Source organism: Egretta garzetta, unplaced genomic scaffold (assembly GCF_000687185.1).
Source record: "Egretta garzetta isolate BGI_Z169 unplaced genomic scaffold, ASM68718v1 scaffold205, whole genome shotgun sequence".
Classification (NCBI taxonomy): Eukaryota; Metazoa; Chordata; class Aves; order Pelecaniformes; family Ardeidae; genus Egretta; species Egretta garzetta.
In genome coordinates, this window is record NW_009259713.1 from 517,899 (window position 1) to 527,371 (window position 9,473).

Below are 9,473 nucleotides of genomic sequence, written 5' to 3' on the forward strand. Positions count from 1 at the left end.
TACTTGGTGCTGGTGAGGCCGCACCTCAAATACTGTGTTCAGTTTTGGGCCCCTCACTACAAGAAAGATGCTGCATTGCTGGAACATGTCCAGAGAAGGCCAACAAAGCTGGTGAGGGGTCTGGAGCACAAGTCTGATGAGGAGCGGCTGAGGGAACTGGGGTTGTTTAGACTGGAGAAGAGGAGGCTGAGGTGAGATCTTATCATCCTCTACGACTGCCTGACAGGAGGGTGTAGCGAGGTGGGGGTTGGTCTCTTCTCCCAAGTAACAAGTGACAGAACAAGAGGAAATGGCCTCAAGTTGCACCAGGGGACGTTTAGATTGGCTACTAGGAAAAATTTTTTCACTGAAAGGGTTGTTAAGCATTGGAATGGGCTGCCCAGGGAAGTGGTCGAGTCCCCATCCCTGGAGGTATTTAAAAGACGAGTAGACAAGGTGCTTTGGGACGTGGTTTAGTAGGCACAGTGGTGTTGGGTTGATGGTTGGACTTGATGATCTCGGAGGTCTTTTCCAACCTTAATGACTCTATGATTCTATTCTATGATTGTAGGAACAAACTACACTGAGAGCAATAGCAAATATTTTTATGAAAACTTCAACCCAGGAGAGCATTCTCACTGAAATAACATAATTGAAGAAATTATACAGAGAAACTGCATGCAATTTGTGATTAGACAAATAAAACAAACTGTTGATCCTCAGAATATTCAAAATTTATGCACCTACCTAATATCTTTTTCATGATTACTCATTCCTACTGGAACATGCTATTTTATTCCCCTAAATTTCAAGTCACTTCAAGCCTGTCTGGTTTTTTTTTCTCTAAGTTGTCCAAAATATTTGTGTCTGGAGCATTGCAATATCTCTGGCAAAGCCTGCAGAATGGCTTGCCAAATAATGTCTGTGGACACATATAAAAGATGGAATGAAAAAATGTTGATGCTGGCCTATAAACAGGAGTCGGGCTTTCAAGGTCAGCAAGAGGTAAGTGGTTTGTTTGTTCTCAAGGGGTAAGTATTAAGCCTCTGAGACTTAGAAGGGAGTTAAACCCAGATGTCTCATTTTCTATGGAAGTGATGTACTTAGCAAGCTCTCCTATAATCAGAATGGGGCACATTCATCATGACTTTTCATTGTCACCTAAAAGAGAGAGACATGTGTCTTTTTCTGAGAGAACAGATCCCACCTTGTGGATTAGGCATCTAAAAGTCATGCACTTACGTCCTCTACTATATCTGGGTTTTTTTTCCTTCTCCTTCCTGTTAGTTGACTCCTGAGTCAGTTTCAGGTTTCACAGATCTAATTTGACCCCTAAAGAAGTACCCTGGAAAACCTCAGGAACCATGATACTAAAGGGCCACATGTAGCTCCTGGACTACACAAGACTTATAAGCAGTTCAGATGTGGCTCTTCCACCAGAGCCATACCTGTCAGGGTTGTGCTGGCTCCACAGCCGATGGGGTCAGTTAAATCCTTGGCTGCTAGAAGAAGCTGCTGCGACTGACTTTGCTGGGTTGCAATCCACCTGTGCACCTAGCTGAAGAGCCATTGCCATCTCCTGTCCTTGTGTCCAGAACCTTCTACAGCTCTTGGAGCAGTGTAACAGGCATCTCGTCCTTCCCAGTCCTGTGGAGACTGAACAATGCATTTGCAGGCTCAGGCAGCTTCCCCTTACTTGGGGCAGGTCAAGACAAGTACACACCTAATCTATATTCTGCGCTGCTTCTCAGCCCACTTCTAGTCTTAGTTCAAAGTACCTGTGACTAAAGCCTTTTATAGCGGAGGATACAGATAACACAGAGAAAGCCTTTTTGCCTCCTTCAAAGCCCTCTTGTAGCAGGAAGATGGGTCAGCGTGCAGTGGTTGGTCTCAGGATCTAGGTGCAGCTATGTGTATATTTATTACCACCTACTGTACTGAGCACAGCCATTTACAATTGTGGAAATTCAAAAGGTCATGGCAACACCATCAGTGAGGCAGCCTGCAATAACAATTCAAAGGGAGAGCGAGCTGTGGCTCACAAACAAGCAGCCAGCATTAATAGCTGTGGACACAACAAGTAGGCACAAGAAATAACAGAAGAAAGGAAGAAAAGAAGAAAGATGATGGACAGCAATGCTACTAAACATCTACACAGCCTGACAAAGTACATAGCTGAGTGATTTTAATTGAATTCTAAGTGTTATTCAGCACTTCTGTAACTACCCTCTGGTCAATCAAAGGCTGATTTTTAAGGTTATGCAGAAGTTAACATGCACAATAATAAGCAAACCTGATCCCAAGCCACAGGATCTGCACAAACTATTTCTACACATAGATGCCTATTAATTTTGGTGGAATCTCTGTACCCACACTTCTTAGGCAGCTCATGATATTTCAAATACCAATGAAGAAATTCAGTGTACAAATAAAAACAATAAAAACCTAAAAAGTCTTTTAGGAAGCCAGCTGTATACTTAATATGCCATGTTTGTCAAAGCAGAGAAAAAAAAAAAACCAACCAACCCAACTCTGTAGTAAAATGCTGAATGTTATTTAGTCGTTATTAATGGTTATAACTCATTTGCAAAGTATTACAATACAAACATACACCCGAGTGGAGTAAATATTAGTTTGGGGCATTAACTTGGATATCATGAGTTTTGTGGACTAAATTCTGATAATTAGGGGGGTTATTTCAGTATCCCTATGTATGCATCCCATATGCATTTGGGAATCATTTGGGGCTTAGTAATGTTACAAAAAATAGAGGGGGAAGGGGAAAATGAAGGCAGGTACGGTGCTGGTTTAACCCACATGCAGTTTGATTCAACACACTTTCTTGGGACCACACTCAGGCATGAGGAGCTTGTATTGAAAAGAGTCTTACTTTGTACATGGTAGGACTTAAGCCAGGAGAACTGCTGATGGAGAGGAAGCTATTCTGCCTAGACGGAGCACACACAGGATTTACCAGGAGACCCGGTTCCCTCCCGCACTGCTGTGGTCACAGCCGTTTGGCTGCACAGCTCTTCCCTGACCCAATCAAGGCACTGAGCCGCTTCTTGGGCAAAGGAATCAAAACCTGGCCCACATCTTCTGGTCTCTTTATAGTCTTCCTTCCTGCTGTGCCCTCTTCACGCGTTACCTGCTGCTGACTGCACTCATTTAAAGCACTTCTGACATTATTAATGAATTTTCAAAACTAAAAATAACTGAAGACGAATGTGAACCAATTCAATTTTTTTTCTGTACAAGAGGAACAGCACGTCACCTGTGTTTCCTAATTATAAACTTAAAAAGCTGTTGCTGTATAATAATGCCAAAATTAACAAAGATACATGAAATAAATCCAATTACTAAAGACCACCAGAATAAAATTCAAAGACAAGATGAAAATGTATCATTATAATGTTTTATTGTGTGCGTATACTGCGTAAAATTAACACATAAAATTCTGATCTAAATCATCATAAGATGCTACACCAAATGTTCCAGCCCCCAGAAATAGAAATTTAAGAGCTAGCTGAGTGCTCCGTCCTTTTTTGGTTTTCAGACTCTGGAAATAGGGGTGGCACAAGGTCCCTTTGTTAGCTTTCATGAAAAGGGGAGACTTTGTGCCATCTAAAAGCTAAGGGAAGGCCGCATGTTTTGGCGAGCCAGAAGTGCAGGAGGCAGGGCTATCTGCCAGATCTTTTGCTCCTCCAGAGCAACCAGCTCAGCCCCCCAGCACGGCTGTTTCAGGCGAGGGTTGTGCATCGCCATTTACAAGGCTGCCATCTATCGGCTTAGGTGGGCTGGTATCTCTGAACAGCCAGCGTCGCCACATTTTCCTTTACCAACTTTTTGCACTTTTATTAGTTTTTCTCGATGGGATTTATGCGGCTAGACATACCGCACCCTGCAATAAGAGCACCTCGTGAGAATCGCCTCAGGCTTCCTTGAAAGTCAGCGGAAGAAACAAGCGCTGCCGGGGTGTGATTCATTCCACATACATCGGATGAACAACATCCAAAAAGCATGACTGCGCTTTGCCTGTGGCTATAAACGGGATCTGAAGAGTGACTCGCTCAGGTGTAGGGATGACCTGTAAGTAAGCACAGAAAGCCAGAGGAAGGAACACTATCCCCTTGTCCTGCGGGAAAAGTCTTCAGAGGTGCCGCTGACTTTTAATTCGTTAACTCGTATTCACACACAATGAGGCCACGGGTGCTACGGAAGAGGGGCATTAACTACATCTAACTTTGGAAAAGAGTGATGACATTTGGTCCAGAAATCCAGCTCCACTTCATATTTTCTTCAGCAGTAAAATTGTCTTTAAGCTGTTTCTACCTCTCCCCCTACCCTGCCTCTGGTAGCCTGTCCCTTTCCGTTCTCAGAAAGCTGGAGTCAAGTAAAAGAAGTCTGACATGTAGTTTCCTGCACACAAACACACAAGCACCCCAGAAAGGGGTATCACTCTTTTTCTATAAATTTTAAGAATTGGAGATACAGATTATAGAAGAGCTAGACCTAAGTAGGATTTCTTTTAATCCAAAAATAGAATTTGCATCATGGCAGAAAATCTGCTACAAATAATGTAATGTTAAATATGATTTTGTCTTAACAAAGGCCAAGCAGAGTCAATAATTTTAACACTTTGGCCAGCCAATTATTAGCCTACAGTTCTAAAGGTGACTTATTTTGGATTATGCTTAACTCAATAGAGCAACACTACAATAACACAATCTTTGCAAAAGAATGGTCTACATACAAATTTGCACAAGTTTAACAGAACCACACATTTCGGTGTGACAGACGTATACTTTTTGAACAGTGGTAGAAGAAAAAGGGGTTATTGCCTAATTTCCAACTTCCTATCATCACCCCCCTGTGCTGGAAACCACCACCCTTTCAGATCTGATGCCCAGAATGCTCTTTTCAGCCTATATAAGTGGTAAAGCGTGGCAGATTTAAACTTCCCCCATTGTTTTTACAAACCTCCAGTCATTACACTCCTTGCTTCTTAAAGCATAAGTTAATTAACTTAATTGGCTAATTAATCAATCTGAGTAGCTGAGAAATGCTCTCTAAGATGTCTAGACTTGACAACTGCAAATGCTGTTACTTAGGAGGAAATTTCCCTACTCTACTAGCTGTTCTAGTCTAACATTTCATTCTGGTGCCAGGAAGCATCACCGTTACTTTCAGCCTGGTTTGAGACTAACATTCAACCACTGGAGCAACACTGAAAGCTGCAAGGTACACAGCCCGTGGGAGAAAGCAGCTCAAGAGGGACATGCTGCATTATGGAACATCATTGATAAAACTCATCAAGAAACCAAATCCACCCTGTGCTTCTGGCCCCAAACCCGGGAGGGAAGAGCTCACATTGGAATCAATAGGAGCCACCCTTTCCTCACCAGCATTGGCTTTGGGAAAGAAACTGGGGGGGGTATTCATCTCATTCTAGACCCAATTTACTTTTTTGTTTGTTTGTTTCATGGGTGTGGAGAAAAGGATTTACAAATCAAGAATTAACACAAGACCTTCCCTACTGTTGGGTTGTGTGAGGGACCATGTAAGGGGGTTGCCTTTAAAAGTAAACCTTTCTGCCAAGCTGCTCCTTCCCCCCTGCTAAAAGGTAGACTTTAAATACATGAAAGATCTACACAGGCTTCCAAGGAAAATACAGCTATTACAGCAGCAGGTATTTTGTGAAGTGAAAGATTCAGAAGTGATCCAGTGAAAGGGATCAGGTGAAATACGAAGAAAGAAATCAGTCTTCAGCAGGCAGAGAGTACTGATCTCGCTGCTCACAGAATGCATATAACCAGAGGTTTATTTAATGTGATAATGCACAGGATCACGTCCAGGTGGGTTTTGAGTATCTCCAGAGAAGGAGACTCCCAACCCCCCTGGGCAGCCTGTTCCAGTGCTCTGCCACCCTCAAAGTAAAGAAGTACTTCCTCATATTCAGATGGAACTTCCTGTGTTTCCATTTGTGCCTGTTGCCCCTTTTTCTGTCGCTGGGCACCACTGAAAAGAGTCTGGCCCCATCCTCCTGACACCTGCCCTTAAAACATTTGTAAGCATTGACTAGATGCCCCCCCAGTCTCCTCTCCAGGCTGAACAGACCTGGCTCTCAGCCTTTCCTCAACAGAGAGATGCTCCAGTCCCCTCATCATCTCTGTAGCCCTCTGCTGGACTCTCTCCAGTAGTTCCTTGTCTTTCCTGAACAGGGGAGCCCAGAACTGGACACAGTACTGCAGATGCGACATCACCAGGGCAAAGCAGAGGGGTAGGATAACCTCCTTTAACCTGTTGGCCACACTCTTCCCAATGCCCCCCAGGGTACCATTGGCTGCCTTGGCTGCAAGGGCACACCGCTGGGCTCGTGGTTAACTTGTTGTCCACCAGGACTCCCAGGTCCTTCTCCTCAGAGCTGCTTCCAGCAGGTCAGTCCCTAACCTGTATTGGTGCATGGGGTTATTCCTCCCTAGGTGCAGGACCCTACACTTGTCTTTGTTGAACTTCATCAGGTTCCTCTCCGCCCAACTCTCTACTCTGTCCAGGTCTCGCTGAATAGCGGCACAGTGTTCTGGTGTATCAGCCAGTATTTCATGTAGATCCCATAATACTGATAGGTTTTTATGTGCTTCCTCACAAACAATAATTGTGTAATCGCAAATATCCACAAGCAAGATGGGTAGAAGGCAATAAGTAGGAAGCAGCGAACGAAGCGAATGTATATTTCAGAACACATGACACTAGCCAAAAAAGTCATCTTCTAAACTGAAATATTACAAAACTAAGAACAGCACAATTGCGTTTTCAAAATCTACATAGCAGCATTGGTAATGTGTTACTTGAAGTCTTTGCTTGAGATTGATAACCTTAATAAAACCAACACACACGCCATACCTTTGTTCAGTTTGCCTTGATGCCTTTCTCCCATACAAAGTACAGCAGTTCAGCAGTAACACGTCTTCATTTTAATATATATGTACCATAAAGAATCACTTCATTGAGTCCAACCAAAGGTATATCCAGTTGTATCCATTGTCTCTGAAAGTGGCCAATGTCAGAGTCCTCAGGAATCAACAGCACCTCTTTCTTTGTGCACAGGGACCTCCTAAGCCAGAACTGTATCTTGATGACTAAGAGATACTCCTTGCGTGATTTGCCTCATACCTTTTTTTAACCTACTAACTCTCCAAGTTAATCTAGATGTTCTGCTGTCCACAACTTTCAGCCATCAGTTGGCCATGGGCAAAAGCAGGCACCAATGTGTGAGCATAAAGCAACCCAGATCTGTCTGTATGAATACACAGATCAGAGGGGAGCAAGAAAAGCTGGAAAAGTCTCTGAGTGCCTTGGACGCTCATGAGACAAAGCAGGCTGGCAACTGGAGACAGAAAGGCTGTCTACAAATTTCTTGGCCACACACAAGGAAATCACAAAACACTTGTGATGCAGGTGCTGAAGAGGACCACAGTTGAAGTCCACTGTAGTATCTAGACTTCGCAGCTGTACACCAATGGCTATCTCCCATAGGAAACCATTCAGTGACAGAGTATCTGGAAGAAAAGAATACACAGATGATGAAGCAGCTGCTAGTGTTTTAAGAGGGGTGATTTACTGCTCTAAACATGCTGAGAATGCTCAGTATATTTATTTCTTATAATTAAACTCTTGCATGTTTTACTGCAGGGCCACCATTGCCAGGCTACCTCCTCTAGCACTCCTACCATATTTGTGCTAAAGCAGTAGACTGCTGCAGCAAAGTGTATAGTTCTTTGAATGTGAGATTTTTACGCTGATGATAGCAAATAAAGCAATGTGCAATTTTGTCTGTAATTGAATTATCTGAAGAGACCAGATATAATGGCATTATCCAAATGATGCTGTTGAAAAAATGTACACCTCAATGTGATGACCAACAACTGCACTGCCGTGCAGCTTGGTGAGAAGGTGATCAAATTCAGGACATACATACAAATCGTTTTGGATCCATCCACTCTTAAGTGTCATTGATTAGACAATTCAAAGTGGTAGGTATCTGAACTGGTCCATTGTTGCTGTTGCAGGAGCCATAAACAGAATCAGAATGATCTTGGGAAGGAAAAATATACCAGGTAAGGGATACAACAGCAATAAAAAAGGGATCGATTCACATCTTGACCTATTGTGCCTTATTGCTGCCTGTTCTGATTTGAACATTCAAAAGATTTGGATAGTAAGCAATGGTTGGTTTGTTTGGGGGTTGAGGGTTTGGGATTTTTTTTCTGTATTTATCATAGAGAAACTTGAAGAAGCTCCTATGCTAGCATCTTGAGAGGTGCCTTAGAGGGGCTTTCTCATCTGAAGTGTTTGTAGAGCAGGCGACTCAACAGAGAAACTGAGCAACAGCAGATCTGCAGGGCCAGGGAGCATTTCCACAAGAGTTCTGAAAGGAACACAAAACTGAATTAACCCTGAATTATTCTTGAACTCAGGTATCAACAAGTTGCATCAGTTAAAGTTCTCAGTACAAGAGCACAAGGTAGCTAACTTGATGACATGAGTAAAACAGGTTCCTAAAAATATCTGAAGATGTTATGAACTATTAAATCTGATGCCCATACCAGGCAAATTAGTAGAAATTATTTCAAAGAATAACTTCAGTAGATATCTGGGAGGTAAATGTATAAATTTGCTGTGAATGAGACTCAGTATGTGTGAGTTTTAAAGTTAAATCATGTTTCACAATGCAGTTTTTTAATTCAAGCAGGTAACAAAGGGAAATTGTCTTGATATGGTCTGCCGGGATTTTCAGCAGGTGAGCAGCTAGGGCAGTAAGCACATTGGGAGAGCTGAAAAATGGGAATAAAAATGTGAGTTTCTTGTACTGGAAGCATTAATTAAAAGTGAGGGAAGTAGAGAGGAGAAGCAACCATTAGCTCTGACGGTGGGAGAGGAGCCCCAGGGGAGCCCTCCCTGCCAGGATGGGTAGCGGGAGCTGCGCTTGCGCTGCGTGGCCTTGCGACGAGTGGTCGACGGGGCGGCACGGTCTGCTGAGGGCACTCTGCTGTTCAGCACGGTTAAAGCTGAGGGTTTTGCTGGTCATGAAGAAACACAGAACAGTATTACATCACCGGGTAGTAGCAGGCAAATTTAACATAGACAGACTGCGTGAAAGGCTACACAAGGGAAAAAGCAATCCCTTCCCCGCCAGTCGTTGACAGGCCCCGATGGGCTGCTCGCACAGTCCCGTGAAAATACTAGGTCCGTGGTGGTACGGAACCTGAATAGAAAGTTTAGAAATGAATTGGGGGGGAAAAAAAAAATAATAATAATCAGAGGACAAAGTAATGCAGTGCCGCTCACCGCAGCACAGCCAGGTTTTGAGTAAGAATCCAGCTTATTGAGTCCTTGTACGCTCTCTGGGGCTGGAGGAGGTACCGAGGGGGCAGGCGGGAGGGTAGGAGCCCGCACCCCCGCCTCTGTGAGGGGCGGGGTGGGGGCGCACGGGG